Here is a 23,355-nt window from a genome sequence, read left to right as displayed (position 1 = left end):
TACTTTGACATCATAGTTTTGTTTGTTGGGTTAGAAGTTTTAGATTGGTTAAACTTCTAATTGGTGAGGATTAAGAGGCTATCATCTGTGTCTGTAGTTGAGTCTTGGATGATTTGTGGGGGAAATTGAAAGTGGATATTGATTCCTAAGTGGAAGGATTTACCATCCTGTTAAAAATGGTTCTTGACTGGTATTCGTTAGGGGGTGACAAACTAATCACACTTGGGAGTTTCACCCAAACAATCAACTTTATCTTGTTGGCATTAGCGTAGGTCGCTGGCAGGGAGTCCATTGGTCAAAATTTTATATACAAGCCGAAAACCAATAATTTACTATGCAGCCAGAGCATGGCCTGGCCGCATAGTTCAGAAGTGTAATAATCGTATCAGATCCTCTTAACAAAGGTTTGATTGAAAGGTTAGAGAAGAGCACATCCTCAAAGTTGTCTGACCTCTCCAGTCGGGAGATTGGAATAATAGGGTGGAAGTGACACTGACTACTGATATGCCAAATAACTGGCCTCAAAGTAGGGTATTGTCTTTGATGTTGCACACAGGCACTGGACAAATGGTGGCATGGTCAATTGATTAAAAAGCTGCAAAACGATCAAGGTCACAACACCACTACTATTCAGCTCTCACAAGAATGCTGACTCCCAGGAGGCCCTATTTGGTGACCTTGGGGAAGCATAACAAAATCATGAAAAAACATTTCTAAGAAATTCATTGTGAGCTCTATCTCTATCCTCTGATGTTGCAACACTACCAAAAAGTGAATTTCTGATTTTTCAAATTTGATCTTTTTTTCTTTTCTGTCTGTTGTATAGGATTTTTCAGCATAGATGGAGGGCACTGATTTGCTGAGTTTTAATATCTTTAACATTCTATTTACCTGGCCTTTACCTACATATACATGATGCCCCTCTTTTAAAACCAACTATTGTGATGCATAAAAAGGGAGCAAAACCCCAAATTTCTGATCCTGCTGATTTTGTTTCTTCTGGCTAGCTGGAAAGGTGGCTTTACGTTTTTTGCATGGACATTTCATAAAGCAAATGATTGTTAGGTTTTGATTTTGGAGGAAAATATTATTGTCATATGTACCTATGGCTTTCCTATGTGCAGGTTTACTGTGTGTACTAAAGCTAGTGGTCTCCACCTGCACATGCTCGGTACCTTATCCCAGCAGGACCGTGAAGGGTGGTGGCCCTAGGTCTCCAAAGCTTGGGGAATACCAGACAATAGGTTTATAAAGTGGCCTGAAACATCAGGTGGTAAACAATGGTAGTGCTTGCCAGTTTGTTTTGCAGATTATTATGTAAAATAATGTTTTAGATAACGTTTAGTACTGTTATTTTTTGGACTCTCCAAATGCTGTCAATAACCTGTTTCCCATAATGGGACTGTCTTATTCAAATACTCTGAATAGATGTACTGATGAGCGGAATCCCAAAGCTGAATCCCAAAGTGTTTTTAAAAGGGATGATATATTCTGTAGATTAATATTTCTTTTTTAATTCCTCGTCCACTGAACATCTTTGAGGGGCAGGTTGTTCTGTTGAATTTTATTTGAAAAGCGTTGTCTTTGACACTGTTCTTGACAGCCCCTCAGCCATTTTCATCATAGTTTGTAAAGAGTTCTCTGTGTGGAAAAAACAATCCAGTGTGCCCACATGCAGGTATATTTTCAAACTTTTAAAATAGTGGAAGAATGTAAATTCTTTTAAAACACATTTTGGAGGACCAAAACTCTGTGATAAGCAAACAGACTGCAAAAACAGAACCATGTTCCTTAATCGGACATTTTGCACTCTGGGAAGTCAAAGAATTGTACAGCCTATCTTACATCAGGGCCCCTTTCGAAGGAGGTCGCGGAAGCATTTCTGTCACAAAGGACATCACATTTTCAACCAATCTTTGCCTTGGGGGTAATCAACATCCAACTATCTGTTCGCCATTTACGTATTGAATGTTGAAGATCTGTTTTAGAAAGGCAAAGGCTCTTGAGGGCTACATTGATATTGAGTGTCCTTGTAACGTCAAAAGCACCCTCAAAATCTAGGCACTTGCCTTACATAAGTTAGCTAAACTTGATGTTTGTAGGCATGTGTGGCTGTAGATTCACCTGTTTGGAGCTCAAATAATTTTTTTTCCATTGTCCTAAATTATTTGATTTTTAGACTGACAGCACTTTACCTGCAAGAGAGGCTTCAAGACGATGGGTCTAAAGACCTGTCCCCTAACTAGGAATCCCACTACCACCAACACAAGTCCCACAAAGTTGTGTTGGAGAGGGTGTTAGTCACTGTCAGATAGGGTGTGCACTTTAGATGCCCACCTTAATCTTTGTGCCTTGCTCTGGGATCATGGTCTATATTATAGGGAGGCGTTACAGTGAGCTTGCATGATTATCAGGTGCTTTTGTGGCCAACACCTAGTGGACCAGATGTGGAGGTCACATGACTCTGCTACAGGTGTATGGCAGGTGGTCGCCGAAGAAGGTATTCTACCATATCAGCTTATTTACGCTCCATGCACTGTATCTTGACTTGAATACTTTGGTCCCCACCATCAAGGTAGGCTCTTAAATGCACCAAACAGGCAACATTGGAAGATTGTACTACCTGAAAATGTAAAGGTTGAAGCAGTCATGACCCTCGTACGTAGAAGCTCAGTCTATTATTCAGTAACTAGAGGTACAGAACTTCGATCACTTCAGTCCACCTAACCAGGTTTAAACCAGATGTGCTGCACAATGTTTTTTCAAGAGACCCATAAGTGAAAGTTATTTTTATTTTAACATCTTTCACAAATTGACCTTTCAGAAAATCGACTGATAGAGGATGTTGGGTCCGGATGTTTGCATGGGCATCGACTCCATCCTTAATAGTTTTTTACCGCCATCTGGTTCGGTTTTGTATTGCTGCACTCCAGTTTGGTACAGTTTTCGGACCCCTTCAACAATCAATCCATTACCTTCGACGGTATTAACAATCACGGTTCCTCGTTCAATGTTCATCGTCCCACTTTGAAAAACTTTCTACCGGAAAACTTGAGGCAGGCCGTTGGGCCTACCCGTGCCGACCGCGCTAGCAGGCGATGGAACGGACTCCATTCAAGCTATGTACCAAGTGTTGTGCTAAATTCCCACGCACCGACTTGCACAAAGTGTGCAACCTCCGCTTGTCCCCGGAACACTACGAGAAGGACTGTGACGCGTGTCGATCATTCCGACCGAAAAAGATACTTCGTGATTGTCGGTCTCGACGCCACAAGTTGCAACATCAGAGCAACTCTGTTCCGGACACCTTTGGGGAAGTTTACAAAACCCAACACCCAGCCTAACGGCCAGAGGAAGAGGAGCAGTTCTCCGAGGCAGACTCCGATATGGAAGAAGAAGACATCCCTGCGGGTCAGCATACCCTGAGTACAGATCCCCCTGTGCGCATTCCACATGAGACAAAGGCTATAGTCCCTCCTTCGCCCTCGGGTTCAGGTCGGCACTGACAAAAAGTTTCTGATGCCCCGCCCTCTGGCCCGGCTCTGAAACAAAAAGAGAAGTCTTCTGGTTCGGACTCGAGCCAGCCCCACTCTGATCCCAAACCGACACCTTTGGCACCAAGACACTGAAAGGCTCGGACCCGAAACCTTCCAAGACCAAAGACTCTGAGCTGAAACCCTCAAAGGCCAAAGGCTCGGAGCCGAAACCCTCCCAAGGCCAAAGGCTCGGAGCCGAAACCCTCCCAAGGCCAAAGGCTCGTTGCCGAAACCCTCCCAAGGCCAAAGGCTCGGAGCCGAAACCCTCCAAGGCCAAAGGCTCGGAGCCGAAACCCTCCAAGGCCAAAGGCTCGGAGCCGAAACCCTCCAAGGCCAAAGGCTCGGAGCCGAAACCCTCCAAGGCCAAAGGCTCGGAGCCGAAACCCTCCAAGGCCAAAGGCTCGGAGCCGAAACCCTCCAAGGCCAAAGGCTCGGAGCCGAAACCCTCCAAGGCCAAAGGCTCGGAGCCGAAACCCTCCAAGGCCAAAGGCTCGGAGCCGAAACCCTCCAAGGCCAAAGGCTCGGAGCCGAAACCCTCCAAGGCCAAAGGCTCGGAGCCGAAACCCTCCAAGGCCAAAGGCTCGGAGCCGAAACCCTCCAAGGCCAAAGGCTCGGAGCCGAAACCCTCCAAGGCCAAAGGCTCGGAGCCGAAACCTTCGCCACCCAAAGGCTCGGAGCCGAAACCTTCGCCACCCAAAGGCTCGGAGCCGAAACCTTCGCCACCCAAAGGCTCGGAGCCGAAACCTTCGCCACCCAAAGGCTCGGAGCCGAAACCTTCGCCACCCAAAGGCTCGGAGCCGAAACCTTCGCCACCCAAAGGCTCGGAGCCGAAACCTTCGCCACCCAAAGGCTCGGAGCCGAAACCTTCGTTACCCAAAGGCTCGGAGCCGAAACCTTCAGCGCCGAAATCACCACGTAAAGAGAAAAGACACTCTCCCCAGTGACCCTCCGTCCAATGAGCCAACTTTGGACCCAAAACAGAAAAATCTGGTGATAAACCCTAAAACAGGACATATTCAGGCAACCCTTCCAAAAAAAACTGAAAATCGACCTACCAGAGGACTATCCTATCCCACTTAAGAAGAATGTGGGTACTAACCCTTCTCCTCCTTCTATTCCACCTCCTTATCCTCCTCCTCCTCCTAATCCTAACTTGATTACACCATTAAATTCACCACAACACCATCAAATTCACCACCAACACCAATTGCACCTGTCCCACAGCATGAAGGGGATGAAGATCAGGATCCACTACAATATACTGACCCTTGGGAGGCTTACCACACAGATCCAAATACAGATAATGAGCCTGATTTGTATCCCTCCAGATCTGAAGACAACATTGGCTATATCGAGCTCCTTAACAGGGCTGCTCATTATCATGGAATAGAGCTTCATAAATAGCCCTTGGAAGAGGATTTCCTCTTTGAGACTTTTAATTCCTCACAAAGAACTACTCATACCTTGCCAATGCTAAAAGGCCTGTTAAAACACATAGACAAGGTTTTTAAAGATCTTGTAAGGGGAAGAATAATCACACCTAGAGTGGATAAAAAATACAAATCCGCTCCTACCGATCCTATTTATATTAAAGGCCAACTGCCCTTAAACTCTCTTGTATTCTCCAACGCACGTAAGAGGGCTATCTCACAAGCCACAGGAGAGACTCCTCCTTCTGACAAGGAGTCCAAGCTTATTGATGCCTCAGATAAAAAAGTAGCTTCACAGGTACCAAACAACTGGCGCAACACCAACTCCCAGGAGCTGCTAGCTCGTTATGACAGGGCTCATTACAATGAGCAAGAAAAACTCATGAAAGATTTGCCTGACAAATATAAATCTAGGGCTAATGACTCACCAATACCTCCGTTACATGTGCACTAGACGCAGCAGACAAAGCAGCTTGTGCAATTAACACCATTGCACTATTACGCAGACACGCTTGGCTCAGACTTTCTGGATTTAAGCCGGAGGTCCAAACCTCCATACTTAACCAACTCTTTGACAAAGAGCATCTTTTCGGCCCAGCTGTTGATACCTTGCTGGAAAAGATGAAAAAAAGACACTGAGGTCGCAAAGTCCATGGGGGCTTGCCTGCCAGTAGGGTTTCTTTTTGCCCTCATTTTACAGGGATGGCTCAAAAACTGTGTCCACTGAGAATGCCTCCTCCTCTTACAAGGGCAAAAACCAATCACCCTTCCCTCTGCTACCCCCGATCATTCCACTCCTGTCGGGGGATTCTCCCCCATTCCTACCTGTCTGGAATTCAATCACGTCAGACAAGTGGGTGCTACAAATTATTCAATATGGTTACTGCCTGGAGCTTACAAGCATTCCCCCCACATATTCTTCCAAGAGCACATGCAATGTCACCGGAACATCTCAGACTCTTAAAGCAAGAGGTTCTATCTCTGTTAAAAAAATTCTATAGAACCTGTCTCATTAATTTATCAAGGGACTGGGGTGTACTCCCTGTATTTCTTAATTCCCAAGAAGGACGTCTCTCTCAGTCCCATATTAGACCTCAGACTGCTGAATCTGTACATATAGTCGGACACTTTCACATGGTCACACCAATAGGTGCTTCCACTACTTCTGCAATGCGACTTTCTGTCCACTCTAGACTTAAAGAACGCCTATTTCCATATTCCCATTCACCCTGCTCACAGAAAATAACTCAGGTTTGTGATAGACGGACAACATTACCAGTTCAAAGTTATCCCATTCAGAGTAGCTACAGCCCCCAGTGTTTTCACTAAGTGCCTGGCAGTATTCTCAGCTCAACTAAGAAGGCAGCACATTAATGTCTTCCCTTACATTTACGACTGGCTGATAAAAGCCAGATCATAACAAAGCTGCCCACATCACACTCAAAAGACAGTCCAACTGCTTCACGGTTTGGGGTTCACCGTAAACCTCACCTAGTCTCACCTCCGGCCATCCAACACACAAGTGTATCTAGGAGTCACAATAGACACTCGCAAAGCTCTAGCGTACCCCAACCCAGTTAGTATTCGCAACATGCAAGCTCTAATATATCAGTTTCAACCTCAACACTCATTACCAGGCCGAGTGTTCATGCAATTGATCAGGATGATGGCTTCTTGCATTTTAATCGTTCCTTATGCAAGACTTCAAATGCCCCCTAGAGGAATGCTCAGCACGTCAGTGGAACCAGGCTCAAGGTCAGTTATCAGATCTGGTGTTGATAGATGGCCTTACTCCTCGCTCTCTGCAGTGGTGGGACATACAAAACCTTTCCAAGGGGTGGCCATTTCTCAAACCGATCCCACAGATAGTGCTAACGGCAGACGCATCCCTACTGGTTGGGGAGCTAATCTGGTAAAACATCATTCAGGGCATGTGGACTCTGCAACAAAACAACTCCACATAAACCATCTTGAACTGCTTGCAATTTTTCTAGCATTGAAAGCCTTTCAACTAAATCTAGTAGGCAAAGCTGTCTTGGTTCGCACAGACAACATGACAGTGATGTACTACATACAAAGGAAGGGAGGACGCACTCGCTCCGGCTCTCACAGCTAGTACAGGGCATCTGGAGATGGCCCATACCTCAAAAGAAATAGCTCCTTGCAGAACATCATCCAGGAGTAGATAACCAACTTGCAGATGCGCTCAGTCGTCAACGACAGCAGATCCACAAGTGGGAACTCCACCCTCAAGTTCTCCTCCTATTCTTCCAAATGTGGGGCTTCCCAGAGATAGATCTGGTCGCCACCCACCTAAACGCAAAATGCCCAAACTTAGCGTCCAGGCATCCACACCCATTGTCCAAAGGCAATGCACTATGGATGAATTGGTCAGCGATATTTGCCTACGCTTCTCCACCTCTCCCGCTCATTCCGTTAGTGGTTGGGAAATGCAAACCCTCCCTGACGCTGCAGTGGCTGGAGGAACGCCTACCTCTGAGCAGACTGGGGACTGGGGGCTGCCAGAGCGGGACCACCCTGGGGCAGACTCTCACGGATCACAGAGGCTGCAGCGAGTGAGACGGCGGCGTTGCAGCCGGGACTTGGCGGCCGCCCTGTATGGGGACACTGGAACCCGGAGAGGGAGACGGAACAGTGCAGCCTCCCTCGGCTCGGTCCGGCTAACGGGCTCGCGCTTTTGCTGCCTGACAGGCAGAGGAGGCACGTTCAGAGGGGGAAGACTAACTTGGTGACACCACCTCGGAAGGGGAGGACCTGGAAGGACGATCGATGCATTCCCTTTTGACCGCCACAAAGGATATGGAGCAGGGACAAACGCAAGACACAGAGACCTCGCGGGGTGAATCACAGAACTCTAACTCGTGATGAAGGGACACAAGGGGTTAGCCAGTCGTGGACACTGTAGCCAAGAGCACGCAAGTTGTTGTTCGCCTCACCCTTTTTTCCCCTTTTCTTTTTCCCCTTGTTATTACTGTTTATATTAACAGTACTTGGATTGCTTTATATTGTTCTGTTGTTTCTTTAGTCTTATGTAGGCGGTTTATGCTTTGGTACAAACTTCCTGTGAAGGGGTGAAGCGGGCAAGTTCGTAGCAAGGTTATTAGAGGGTGGGCGACAGACCTCCTTCACCTGAACAGCTGTATCTCTGTCGTTAGGATGGCGATGGGTCTGGACTGGGGAGGGGGTGGGGGATATTCTTGGGGTGTGCTAGTTGGGGGGGGGTTGGCGAAGGGCGGGAGGGTTCGGAGGGTGGTAGGTTGGGGGGGGGTTTGAGGTTCTGGTTTTTTGTTTTTAAGCATGCCGCAGAGGGGAAGGTTCACCACACCTATAGACCCTACACAGGGGACTACCGGGACATGTCCTGACCCAGTTTGATGTCTTCTGAAAGGGTGGGTGACTCCGGGTCAGGGGAAAGAGATGATAGATCGGTCAAAATACTCACCTGGAATGTTAATGGACGGGGTACAAAGATAAAGAGGGGATTGGTCATGGCCTTAGTGAAACGGAGGGCCCCTACTATAGTACTTGCAGGAAACACACCTACAGGGGACACAATGCATATTCTTGGCTAGAGGGGCACACAAGGTGCTGGCCCATGCGGGGTACACGTCAGGCTCCAGAGGGGTGGCAATTCTAGTGAGGAAATCCCCTCCTTTCATAGTTACAGACACCTGGTCGGACCCACAAGGTACATATGTCGAAGTGACGGGTACATGGAGACGCCAGAAGATGGCGGTGGTGTCAGTATATGCCCCCCTAGGCTATAGGCTAGGACCCTTGCACAGGTGACTGATATCATTCTGAGCATGCCGGACTCGCAGCACGTGGTGGGTGGAGATTTTAATGACGTGATGCACCCCCTCACTGGACAGATCCGGGGAACGTCAGGCCCTTTCGGTGCACTCGCCTCAGCACGAGTTACAGATATGGTTGGGCTGACGGACACCTGAAGATGGCTTCATCCAGAGGCTAGGGTGTACTCTTATTTCTCAGGGGTGCACAAGGTGTACTCCCGACTAGATTGTCTTCCTACCCCGCCATGTGCTGGATGCGAGAAGCCGAGCAGAATTCCTGGCACGTGGCATCTCCGACCACTCGCCGCTGTTTGTGACGTTGGGACTGAGACAGGGGGCGAGGGCCGGGAGGTAGAGGCTGGCTGCCTGGGATCTACAGAATAGGGACCTCTTATGAGGATTCTGGGCGGACGTGAAAGCCTATTTGGCGGACAATTTGGGCTCTGTGGAGTCGGGAGTGACGATCTGGGAGGCCATGAAGGCGGTCCTTCGTGATAAAATGCAAAATATGATAGCAGAGGACAGGAGAAGGCAACAGGGGGACGTTAGGGACCTTGAAACGCATATTCTTGAACTGGAGCAGCAACACGTTATGGGCAGGGGAGCACCCACCCTCCGGCGGGTGCTGGATGCCCAGCAGCAGTATAAGGACATGATGAACAACGAGGCCAGGATGCAGGCACTGGCGACTTTGCATAGATTATACGACGTGGAGGATAAATCGGGAGAATTGTTGGCATGGCTGAGTCTCAGAGAACAGGAGGCGAGGTGGGTGGATCAGGTGGTGGGTGCAGATGGCAGGCCTAGTAGAACAGACGCTCAGTTAGCGCAGACATTGGCAGATTATTATGAAGAATTTTATGGAGCTAGAGATCTAGGCACGTCGGCTGAGATTATTCAGTATTTAGAGGAGGTTAAGACCCCCAGTCTAGAAGTGGAAGAACAAGAGAATCTGGAGGCAGAGATTACTATAGCGGAGGTGCGGGAAGCGATCGCTAAGCTGCGCCCGGGGAAATCTCCTGGCACCAACGGGTTCCCAGCGGAATTCTTTAAAAGAATGGCAGACCTCCTCACCATGCATATATTGGCCCTATTCAACGGGGCGTTGGAGGAAGGGATGCTCCCGCCAGATCTCCGCATGGCCACGATAGTACCTATCTATAAGCAGGGCAAACCGCCGGAAATGTGCTCATCATACCGCCCTATATCGTTATTGAATGTGGAGGTGAAACTCTTAGCGGCGAGCCTGGCCCTCCGACTTCGAAATGTGATAACAGGCCTGATTCATCTAGATCATACGGGTTTTTTGCCAGACAGGGCAACTAGTCACAACCTGAGGAGGGCACACAACTGGTTGATAGAGGTGTGTGTACGTGACAAGCCCCTTGTGTTTCTCTCTTTAGACGCTGAAAAAGCGTTTGACGCGGTGCACTGGCCTTTCCTAGAGAGTGTGCTGATGAAGTTTGGCTTTGGTCCAAAGTTTAGGAAGTGGATTGCGCTTCTTTACGCGGACCCACGAGCGAGGGCTAAAGTTAATGGTACCCTTTCGGAGGATTTCCCTATACAAAGAGGGACCAGTCACTGATGTCCCCTGTCACCGCTTCTATTTGCCCTCACCATAGAGGTGGTGGCATGTGCAATACGGCAGGATGGTCAGATATCTGGTTTTAAAATCCACCAAGGTGAGGGGTATGAAGAGAAGATCTCGTTGTACGCGGATGAGGATTTCCCTATACAAAGAGGGACCAGTCACTGATGTCCCCTGTCACCGCTTCTATTTGCCCTCACAATAGAGGTGGTGGCATGTGCAATACGGCAGGATGGTCAGATATCTGGTTTTAAAATCCACCAAGGTGAGGGGTATGAAGAGAAGATCTCGTTGTACGCGGATGACCTCCTGCTGAATGTTACATCTCCGGAGGTCTCAATACCGCGCCTATTTTTCTGCTGGACCATTATGGGTCATGCTTAGTCTATACTATAAATTGGCATAAATCGGTCTTGTACAACCCCGGGGGGGGGGGAGACCTGGGGCCGGCTATACCTGAGGCATTACGGGTGACGACTGAAGGGTTTGTCTATTTAGGAATTTACATAAGTAGTAGTTCTGTCTCATATACGAAGAACATCCAACGGGTTCTACTGAACTTCAGAGGATGCAGGCAGGTGGAAGACCCTCCCTCCCACTCACAGTGCTAGGGCGGGCGGCGATGTATAAAATGATCACTCTACGGAGGTTCCTTTATGCTCTACAAAACAAGTATTTTCCCCTTCTGCGTCAGGTTTTTCTAGAAATAAATGAGGGCCTTAGAGAGTTGCTTTGGTTGGGGAAACAGCCTAGGATAGCGCTGGAGACTCTACTGAGGAACCAGTTTAATGGAGGGATTTCACTCCCAAACGTAGAAGCATACTACTGGGCGGAACATATTGCACCAATCAGTGACTGGTTACATGCCCCGGCGGATTACCCCACGTATAGATTGGAAAGGAGGAAATTGGACTGTCACAACTGCCGGCACTATATCTATGGAGTGAAGGAGAAGGCAGCACTACTATCGGCAACAAGGGTGACCGTAGAGCTCTGGGACAGGGCGAAAAGTCGAATAGGCTGGTGGCATAAACCATCGAGACAAACCCCAATTTGGAAATGCGCATGGTTACCGGAATTACATAAGCTGAAAGGCTTCCGGCAGTAGGACGATATTGGCATTTCCGTGTTGGGTGACCTCCAGCGCCAGGGAGCCTTGAAGTCCTTCCAGGATTTGAGGGCAGAGTATGGCCTGCACCTCTGTTTTTAAAAATGCACAAGTACGCCATGCCTGGCAGGCGGAAGAGGCGCTCTCGGACCCCCTGATGGAATATGCTCCACTGGAGGGCCACCTACTACAGGACCAGGTTCAAGCCAAGCTCGTTCCCTTGACTTACAAAACACTGCTTAACAACATCCCGGACGGCCTGGTGAAACTGAAGAGGGTGTGGGAATCGGACCTAGAGGAGATGACACGCTTGACTGGGAAACTGCCCTGATGCACCCTAGGGAAGTGGCAATAAAATCTCGACGCTGACTCATCCAATTCAAGATCCTCCACAGAGTCTACTATGATCGACTCCGCCTACACCGGATGGGGTGAGCCACGGACCCTAGCTGCTTGCGATGTGGCCATGCCGAGGGCAACTTTTATCACACCCTTTGGGAGTGTGGGGTCCTCCAAAGCTACTGTGCCAGGATAATGAGAGAACTCTGGGAAATACATGAAGTGTCCCTACCCCTGGAGCCCAAACTAGATCTACTGGGGATAACGAACAATGTAGATCTGACTCAACCCCATCTCATCTTCCTGACACTAGCACTAGTGGTGGCCAAGAGGGATATGGCCCAGAAATGGGGATCCCCCCCACCCCCCTCCCCAAAACTTGACGACTGGAGGAGGGGGATGGACATATATATGGCGGCTGAAAGAGTTACTTACAAAGCGAGAGGCTGCCTGTAGACTTTTTCCAGAGTGTGGGGGGAATGGCGACGTTATTATGGCCTGGATGGGGGGGCTCTGAGGGGGTAGAGAAGGTTATTCAGGCAGCCCTATTGCATAGAGGGAGGACTTGGATGCTGTTAATTTCCTACACGGATGATGGGTACTCCTATATCAATGCATTGTTATGTTTTGTGCTATGCTGGGGGAGGTGGGTGGCGGGTGGTGGTAGGGTAGAAGCTGGTGGGCGATTCAATGTGACATGCTTATTATGTTTTGTGTTGGAAATGCAAATAAAAATAAATTTTTTAAAAAACAGTCCCTGATGCTTATCCTAGTTGCTCCCACATGGGCCCGACAACTCTGGTTCACAATTATGTTTCTATCGTAGGTCCTCACCAAAAACTACACCTTTCCCCCAGGTTTCTTACTCAGAACCATGGAGCGATAAGACATCCAGATTCCAATCAGCTCAACCTTGCAATCTGGCACCTGAAATCCTAGAGTTTGGCTACCTTAATCTTAATCAGACTATATGAATGTTATCATAGAGGCTAGACGCCCTACCACAAGAGCATGCTACGCAGCAAAGTGGAAGAGGTTTGTCGTTTACTGTAACATCAATCCCATCGATCCACTAGATGCTTCAATTCAAGACATCATTGCTATCTATTACACTTACAACGTTCTAATTTAGCGTACACATCCATACGCTTACACCACAGCTTTCCAAACTGTGTGGCGCGACACTGTAATGTGTTGCGACCCACACGTAGGTGTGTCGCGCGATGCGACGCTATGATGTCTGCCGGCCGGCCGATATTAAGGGAATGCGACTCTATCCCCCTCACTCAGTGATCGCAAAGTGCACACGACGTGAAGGCGGAAGGCGGAGCAGCTGCAGAGTGGAGCCTCGTGGACAGGAGCTCCAGTGAGTATTGAACACCCGGCCCCCCTTCGCCCCCCCCCCCCTTCGGGGGTGCTACGGCGCTGCTCACGGCCCTGAGCGCGCGGCCTTGCTGGGACACTGATACCTCCTTTTGCTGTCTCTCCTCATCTACCCCATCTCCATGGCCTGTGAAATTCTGTGGTAAACGCAGCAGTCTATCAATGGCACTTATGTATGAGTCAGAACCGTTCCGCCCTCCATCCTTTCGCAATCCAGTCCTGAGATTTCTGAATGCAGCAGAGTGCATGTCCATATACACCACACAGGGCAAAAGCGCAGCTCAGAAGTCCAAGAGTTTGACCCCACACGACATGGTGCAGAGGGCTTGATAATGAGGTGTTATTCGCTCGCGGAGACAAACATCTGTTGCTCTCAACTAGAACATGTCCTCTCCCAGAATAAAGGCTAAAATATATCTCCCACTATTTTGTCCCCCGGAGTTTGGCGACGTGCCATTCATCTTGCATTTGTGGCTCCGCTCGAAGGACCAGATTACGTCTGAGTGGGGAGCTGAAGAATCATAAATCCTTCTGCTGCACGCAGGTGTATATGCCAGACACAGAGGTCACAGTGAAGAGCAGCGCAACTGTCCTTTGGGTTCCTTTATTCTCGCTTTTTCGGACATTCGATTGGGTGGATCACAAAGTGGGAGGTTAGGCCCATGGCTGTAGGTGAAAACAGTGCTTTGCAGAAGGAGGGATATTGCTTCATTTGCTTTAATCCTGTATATCCAGCCAGTGTGATAAGGATTTTGGTGGCTCCGGTCAAGAAATATTTTGGTAAATTAAAATGCCAGTTAAAGCAGGAAACATAGGAGTAGATGAGGTGGTAGGCCCCTCCCACCCCGCACGATTAATTTTGAATGGAATAAAAGGAACGTTAATTTGATAGGAATACAGATTTGCCATGAAAATGTTAGTGTAAAGAGCGCATCACAAACACATTTTAGATTTCTGCAAGGTTATTAAAATATGCTAAATAATACTCTGAACCATGTGAGGAAGAACAGACCAGATCTTATTTTCGTAGAAAACAAGTAGAGTAGGGTGACACAGGCTGAAATGTAGTACCGGGTATACAACTTAGTGAAGGAAAATAAAATGCTAATATGTCCGTCGAGTCAGTTTGTTTTTACAAACAAATGTTATTGGTTTACAAGAAAGTAGGTAGTGCTTCAGACACAGTGATTGCCTGTTAACATCAGCACCTTACCTCGCAGATAGTAGATCTTCCATATACTTCTTCAGCTCATTACTCTATCACAGCTAACATAGTGGAATTATTTAAGGCAGTGTACTTGCTCTGACGTTACCAGCAACAATTGCGGTAATCTGGGCATTTGAGATGAGCCAAAAATTGGTGATAACTTGCTCGAACTATGCGACTGTTGTGTTTGGTGGAGATTATTAATCGCATGAAGAAACATCACAGCTTGTGACATCACAACATGCCTTGTTCCCAGGACTGCTGTTAAGTGTCTCTCAGTTATATTGATTTTTTTCCCCCTGAATGTGGGAGTGTGTGTGTGTGTGTGGGGAGGGGGGGGGGGTTGTGTGTGGTGGGGGGGGGGGGTGTTGGGGTTGTGTGTGTGGCAGTATGCAAGTGACATCATGGATGGGGTTGTGTGTGTGCGTGGGGGTGTGTAGGGTTTTGTGTGTGTGGGGTTGTGTGTGGGTGGGGTTGTGCCGTAAATCACTGGGTCATGTGTCAATGTGTGCATGATTATATTCTTGTTTCATGCACAAACCTAACCTTGCTTACTCTCAGTTTTGACAGTAAATGGCTTTGTTCGACCAGATTACCAATTGCTTTATTAATCTTCCTGCTTTCTCAAAATTGCATGGAAATGCACCATTTGCCCACTACCTTTTCAAAAATTTCTCGCAACCCCCTAAGGTGTTTGGGCTTGCTCGCTGCGCATGCATTACTGTGTCCCTGAAATTTTTTTCACAAAAAGGTGTGTCACCAACATCAAAAGTTTGGAAAGCTGTGGCTTACACCTTGCTGCAATAGCTGCATATCTGCAAAATAGACAGCACTTGTCTCTTTTTCGAGTGCCCACTATTAAAGCTTTTATGGAAGACCTTAAGACTCATTTCCCCCAGACTTCCACCTTCTCCAGTGTGGAATCTCAACATAGTCCTTACAAGACTCATGGGTCCACCCTTTGAGCCATTGCACAAATTTGAAATGCAATTTCTCACCTGGAAGGTAGCCTTCCTCATAGCCATCACTTCTTTAAGAAAAGTCGGTGAGCTTCAGGCACTAACCATATTACAAATACACCAAAACAAGTGGTTCGTAGGACTAACCCAAAATTTATACCAAAAGTTCTCTTCTCTCTCCCTCAACCAGATTCAGTGGCAGAATGTGCCCTTCACACACTAGATGTCAAGAGGGCATTACTATACTACATAGAACAAAATCTTTCAGGAAAACCAAATAACTTTTTGCTGCTTTTGCTCCACCATATAAAGACAATCCATTCGAAAAAATCAGGCATTGCAAGGTGGATAGTTAAGTATATTCAAATATGCTACATTAAAGCTAAACGCACAACATTAACAATTTCCCCCTAGGGCGCACTCTACATGCAAACTAGAGGCTTATATGGCATTCTTAGGAAACATACCCATAAAGACATCTGCAAATCTACAACATGGTCTACACCACACACATTCACAAAATATAATTCTGTTGATGTGTTAGCAAATCAACAAGCTTTGTGGGTCAGGCAGTTTTACGAACACTATTTCAAACAACTGCTACAGCTACAGGTTAGCCACTGCTTCAGAAAGAACTGCTTTATAGTCTATGCTAAAGCATATGATCTACAGCTCATATGCCTGGAATGGAAAATGCTACTTACCCATTATGCATCTGTTCTTGGCATATCGAGCTGTAGAGTCATATGCACCCACCCACCTCCCTGGGTACCTTTACCTGTTGCAGTGATATCTTACTTTGATACAATTTACATGGACATCTATCTTTACTACTTTACTAACTCCATTATCACTCTTTATGGGAAAACAATCCAAGGATGGAGTTGATGCCCATGCGCACTATCACTGAAAGGAGAGGTCACCTACAAGACTCCTTCACACAAAATAAAGTGCAAACATCGGGACCCAACTCCAGATGGCTGGTGGACTGTGTCGTAAATGGAATTCCTATGACTCCCAGGGGTTCCTTGACTTATTGGCCAACACCCGCCCCACCATCCACCCCGAATCAGGCATCGACTCTATGCAGGTCGGAATAACCACCTGGCTGTTATCAGCCAGTGATAGATTCGCCCATCTCACTAAATTTGCTCATACCAGACATGGCAACTCCCATCGCTGGTTCTCCTGAGGAACTTAAAGCACAAAAATCCAAACTACGCCATTTAGAACGCAACTGGAGACGGGGCTACTCCAAGGAGGACCGCGCTGAGTTTGTGAGGGCCCGCAATGAATATAAAAACGCTATCACTAAAGCAAAGGCCTCACATATTACGGAAAGAATTGACACAGCCAGTAATAAATCTAAAGAAATTTTCAAAATTCTGAACGATTTCTCATCCGATCATAGAGTACTTCCAACTCAGGCCCCCACCCAAGAAACCTGTAATGCGCTCAACTCCTACTTAATTCAGAAAATTGTAAATATTAAGAATGCTATCCCCTTCTCCACTCCTGTCAGCCCCTCTGACTCCCCCCCCCCCCCCCTCTCAATCCCTGCTCTTTCACCCAGTTCCCACCTATCACCATCAGCACTCTTTCAGAGCTCACCACTCGTGTCAAATCGGGATCTCCCAGGGTCTGCTGTCCCCCCCCAATCCTCAGGGCGATTTTTGCTGCCCTGCCTGACCGCATTCTCCCCCTTCTGAACACCTTCCTCAGCACTGGCATGGTCCCCAGTGCGTTCAAGAAAGCCATTCTGGTTCCCCTTCTGAAAAAAACAGGAGCTGACCCCGCCAACCCTGCTAACTACAGGCCCATTTCTCTTTTGCGTTACACATCTAAACTTTTGGAGGCCTACGTGACCACCTGCCTTTCGGCATTCGAGAGCTCTGGGTTCTTGGAACCTAATCAAGCTGGCTTAAGACCAGCACATTCTACTGAAGCAGTCATCTTAAAAGTTCTCGACACCCTTCGGGAGAATGCCGACAGAGGGTCCCCCCAGGCACTGGTCCTCCTGGATTTATCGACCGCGTTCGACACGGTGGATCATGACCTCCTTCCCCACCGTGTCGGACAGGCGGGCATCCAGGGACCAGCCCGGGAATGGATCAAGTCCTTCCTCTCGGGCAGAGTACAAACAGTCCACCTAGGCCCCTTTACTGCAACCCAGGTCCCCACTACCTGCGGAGTCCCTCAGGGATCCTCCCTCTCCCCATTATTGTTTAATTTATATCTTCGTCCACTGATCCATTCATTGAGTAACTGGAACTGCACTGTCCTCAATTATGCTGATGACATGCAGATTATTTTTCCTTTAGACACCCCTGACGCTGCATCCGACTTTCAGGCAGTGATGCTTCACATCCAACAATGGATGATTTCCAACCAGCTTAAATTAAACCCTGAGAAGACGGAACTCATCTTGCCCGGCACTAGCCCTTCATACTGGGGCCCCCATTTCTGGCCAAACGAGCTAGGCACTCCCCCTAGTCCCTCGAACTCGGTAAAAAGCCTGGGGGTTACCATCGACACCGACCTTTCTCTTAAAACCCATGTCGGTACCATCATTTCGGCCAGCGTGTTCCAGTTACGAAAAATTCGTAAAATCTCCCATCTACTCTCCTACGAATCCTTGGTGCAAATCGTCATTTGTCTTGTTTTCTCCCGCCTGGACTTTTCTAATTCTCTTTACTGGGGACTACCTAAGTCCCTCCTTCATCGTCTTCAGTTGGTGCAGAACCAGGCAGCTAGGCTTATCTGTAAAGCCCCCAAATGGCAATACGCTAGACCCCTCTTGGCCAAGCTGCACTGGCTGCCAATCGATCAAAGAGCTGCTTTTAAAATAGGCTGCCTGGTTTATAAGGTCCGGCAGACCAAGGGTCCGGCTTTCCTGAAATCTCTCATCAACTCTCACTGCCCGGCTCGTAACCACGTTCTGCCCATCTCCACCTCCTCACCACTCTTGTGGTTAAACTAAAGAAACTGGGCGGCCGCAGATTCAGCTATCTAGCACCCAAATTGTGGAACTCCCTCCCCCTTCAAATTAAAACCTCTGGCACCCTAAGCTTCCGAAAGAGCCTAAAAACTTGGCTCTTCTCGAACCTCATTTAAGCTATGGTCCTCACCTTGAATCTTAATCACAGCGCCAGGAAACCTCCGGTGTCAGTGCGCTTTATAAATACAGCATAAGATAAGATAAGATCTATGCTAAAGCATATGACTCTACAGCTCTATATGCCAAGAACAGATGCCTACTGGGTAAGTAGCATGTTCGAGGCATGTGGGCTGCTGAATTCATATCTGTGCATAGATCGCCGCCTAGTGTTGGGTCCCGATGATTGCACATTGTTGTCCTGGAAGAGTTTTCGAAGTATCACGAGATAGGTGGCTCCTCCCCTGGACTACAGTGCGCATGGGCATCCTCTCCATCCCCAGATTGTTTTTTTCCGCCATTGGGTTCGGATGTACTTTCTCGACTCCAGTTCGGAAACTTTGTTATAACTCTTTACTAAGGCCAAAAGGCCTTCGGGGCGTCGGTAGTGTCTGGTTCGGTGCCTGTTTTTCTCCAGTTCTTCGAACCGGACGTCGAAGGCAGATTTTGACTTTCGACACCAAAGGCCCAAACTACGACGACGATGGAACGGAGCCGGTACAAACGATGCCCCGTCTGCAATTCTAAATACCCTCACATTGATGTGCACCCAGTGTGCAATAAATGTTTATCCCCGGACCACGACGAGGCCAGCTGTATGGCCTGCTCGAAGTTCCGGTCCAAGAAGACTCTTCGAGTTCGACGAGCAGCAAGACAGTCAGCGCAGAAGTCGGCGCCCGAGCCGGTCAACATCTTCGGGGCCGGTGATGAAGAAGGCGCCGACGAAGAAGATCCTGACGAGCAGTCGGACCCAGCGTCGGAGCATGACTCCAACTTCGATGTGGACGAAGAGGATGAGGACTACGTCCATGAAGAAGACGTCGTCGAGGTAGGGCACGACGCAGAGGCCATCAGGGCCGTCAATGACGACTCCAGTGATGAGGCAGGCCCAACCGCAGTAGCGGGGCCTAATACTGACAATACGCTCCCTGCGGCTCAGGTCGAGGCATCGCCGGAAGGCCTTAGCCAAGATCTTACTCCACATTCTATAGCCCCGCGTCCAGGCCTGGATAAAAATACTTCAAACGAGCCATCGGTCGATCTTTCAAAACCGAAACCTACAGAGCCAATCCCGAAACCGAAACTACTAAAGGTGGTCATCGGATCGGCGCCATCCGACACATCGACGCCAGTCAAGTCGAAGACTGTCGGCAACCCTTCGGGGTCGAAAGGGGGCGCCGCCTCGAAGACCGGGGCGCCGAAGCCAGGCTCTACAGTCAAGCACGTCACCTCGACGCAGTCGGCGTCTACGTCGATGCCCAAGCATGGCGACGACCAAAGGTCTCCAGACCAAAAAGGCTGTCGAGCCAAAGATTTCAGCGTTCAAACCGCTACTGGGCAAAGCTCTCGAGTCGAAGACCAAAACCGACCCGAAGCAGCATATTGCATAGACTCCCAAGGCCGTAGATGCTACGCACCGTGAGCTCGAGTCCACGCAAGGAATCAAGCATGCTAGTGGGTCGCCGAAGCAGCTCGGATCGAACACTACGGCAAGCTTTAAGAAGGTCGGCCCGTCCACAGGTCACCCTCCAATTAAATACGGTCTGCCGCCGCCGGCTCGAGCCAAGCATCTAGAGCACCACAAAGGCACCGACCCGTCCAAAACAGTGTCCGCGCCTTCGAAGTCCACTCCTGAGGGGGTTGTGTTCCAAGAACCCTCGTATGACAACCAGTCGAAACTCTTCATCGACTCGGAATCTGGCAGGCTCACCATTCTTAAACGGAAGATCGCACCTGAACATCCCTTGGAGGCCTATAAAATCCCTCTTAAACGGAAAAAAGACTCTACCACCTCACCAGTTCTCTTTGAACATGTTGAGAGCTATTCACAACAAATGGCATATTCTCCAGCGCAAAGCGAGGAGGACGTGGGTGATGAATACGGTCAGACGGCGTTCACTTATCAGACTGACACTGATCAGGAGGAGCCTCAGCAATGGACTGATGCTGTAGACCCTGGTGATCCACAAGCTGCACCGGACATTCAGTCTTACAATGTCAAAACCTCGCCTACTGAAGACACGGCGGTGTTTAACGCTTTGATAGAAAGGGCAGCCCTCAACCATGACGTGGAAATGCACGCAGAACCTGTGGAAGAAGATTTCTTATTTGATACTTTCTCCACCTCTGAAAGATCGGCAAAGACATTGCCTATGCTAAAAGGAGTCCTCAAACATGCTGCAGACATTTTCAAAGAGCCCACAAAGGCAAGGGTTATCAACCCTAGGATTGAAAAAAGTATAGGCCTGCTCCTGTGGACCCTACCTACATCAAAGGCCAGCTCCCATTGGACTCCCTCGTAGTGGCCAATGCTCGCAAGAGGGCGAACTCGCAAACTAGTGGTGATGCTCCTCCTCCGGACAAAGAATCAAAGATTTCGGAGGCGTCAGGAAAGCGGGTGGCAGCACAGGCTGCTAATATTTGGAGGATTTCAAATACACAGGCCCTATTGGCTAGATACGATAGGGCTCACTACGACACGTTAGAACAGCTGTTGCAACACCTGCCTGATGCTTACAAAGAGGGAGCAGAAATGATCATACAGGAAGGGAATTTGATTTCTAAAGCATCCATCAAATGTGCATTGGATGCGGCAGACACGGCAGCTAGGGCAATTAATACTAGTGTAATGTGGAGACGTCACGCCTGGCTCCGCATCTCTGGGTTTAAACCAGAGATTCAAACAACTTTGCTCAACCAGCCAGTTAACCCTGACTTCCTCTTTGGTCCCGAGGTAGACACAACCCTTGAAAAAATTAAAAAGGACACAGACGGCAAAATCCATGGGGGCTCTGCAGTCACAGCCGTTTCGGGGCAGTTCCTTTCGTCGCTCCGGTAATAGGGGAGCCTCTAGAGGACAAGCCTTACAGCAAGCCCAGTACAGCAAAGGGAGCACGCAAACCACCTATACAAAAAATAACAGGGGTGGATATCGTGGGAACAGCGCCAAGGGCAGAGGACGTGGAAATAACAATGCCAGATCCACTGCTCCCAACAAACAGTGACGCCTTGTCACTGCCCCCCACCATTTAACACCTGTTGGGGGAAGACTCCAGCAGTTCCTGCCAGTCTGGGAAGGCATTACCACAGACAAGTGGGTGTGACAACTTATCCAATACAGCTGTTGTCTAGAACTAACCTCCACTCCCCCCAACCTACCCCCAAGGCACCGTCCTATGTCCGCAGAGCACATGCACTCATTGCAGCAAGAAGTACCCTCCATGCTGCAAAAAGGGGCAATAGAGCTCGTGCCTGCAAAAGAGCAAGGTACAGGGGTGTACTTTCTGTACTTCTTAATCCCAAAAAAGGACGGTTCTCTGCGGCCCATTCTGGACCTCAGACCCCTCAACCAATACATACTGTCAGAACACTTTCATATGTTAACCTTACAGCAGGTCCTACCATTGCTCAGTCAGGGCGACTTCCTAGCAACCCTGGACCTCAAGGATGCATATTTCCACATTCCCATTCACCCAAGTCACAGGAAATATCTCAGATTCACCATCAACAATCAGCATTACCAATTCAAGGTCATGCCTTTCGGGGTCACCACTGCCCCCAGAGTGTTCACCAAGTGCTTAGCAACTGTGGCTGCGCACCTTCGGAGACAACACATCCATGTCTATCCCTACCTGGACGACTGGCTTGTTCAAGCGAAGTCGGCCCAGCAGTGTGCCAGCCACATGTCACGCACAATTCACCTCCTACACAGTCTAGGATTCTCACCAAACTACCAAAAGTCGCACCTTAAGCCCGCTCATGTGCAACAGTACCTAGGGGCAACATTAAACACTCTAATGGCAACAGCGCAGCCAAATTCTGCCAGAGTCAACAGCATTCAGCTGCTGATTCAGAAGTTCAGGCCTCAACAATCGCTCCCAGCGCAAGTTTTCATGCAGCTTATCAGTATGATGGCCTCCTGCATATTCATAGTCCCGCACGCGAGGCTGCACATGCGTTCCCTTAAAGAATGCTTAGCACGACAGTGGAACCAGGCTCATGGGCATCTGAAAGACCTAGTGTTGGTGACCGGTTGTGCATACAACTCTCTGCATTGGTGGAATCCACAAAACCTATGCAGGGGGCGACCGTTCCAAGAGCCTGTCCCACAGATAGTGCTGACGACGGACGCATCTCTCCAGGGCTGGGGAGCGCATGTCCTCCATTACACTATGGATGCCTATCAGTCTTTTGGAGCTGATGACAATCTTCATGGCACTGAAAGCGTTCAAGTGGCACCTGTGCAACAAGGTCGTGTTGATCCGGACGGACAACATGACTGCCATGTATTACATCCAGAAACAGGGAGGCACACACTCCCCGCAGCTGTCTCACCTAGCCCAGAGCATGTGGAAGTGGGCCATCCAAAGGAACATCTTCCTCATGGCGGAACATCTCCCGGGCAAAGACAACCAGATGGCGGACCTGCTCAGCAGGCACAGTCATCAGATGCACGAGTGGGAGATTCACCCCTCAGTGCTCCAACCATATTTCCAGCAGTGGGGTCATCCACAGATCGACCTCTTCGCCACAAAAGAGAACGCAAAATGCCAAAACTTTGCCGCCAGGTTCCCACACCCGCAGTCTCAGGGCAATGCGATATGGATGAACTGGTCCGGCAGATTTGCGTACGCTTTTTCCCCAGCCCCACTCATACCGCTAGTGGCGCGCAAACTGCGGCAGCACTCCATGGTGCTCATCCTGGTTGCTCAAACGTGGGCACGGCAGGCTTGGTACACCACGTTCCTGGAACTTTCAGTGGTGCCTCACTAACGGCTGCGCCTCACGCCCAGTCTCCTCACTCGGAGCCATGGAGACATTCAGCACCCAGATCCG

At 48.8% G+C, this 23,355-nt stretch overlaps 1 protein-coding gene across 1 annotated transcript in view; it reads left to right on the top strand.

Annotated features, from left to right (window-relative positions):
* MAML1 (mastermind like transcriptional coactivator 1) overlaps nt 1–23,355 on the top strand; it is a 185,427-nt gene that overhangs the window by 67,449 nt on the left and 94,623 nt on the right. The window lies entirely within an intron of this gene.

This window comes from Lissotriton vulgaris, chromosome 7 (assembly GCF_964263255.1).
Source record: "Lissotriton vulgaris chromosome 7, aLisVul1.2, whole genome shotgun sequence".
Classification (NCBI taxonomy): domain Eukaryota; kingdom Metazoa; phylum Chordata; class Amphibia; order Caudata; family Salamandridae; genus Lissotriton; species Lissotriton vulgaris.
This window is presented reverse-complemented; position numbering and strand designations above follow the sequence as displayed.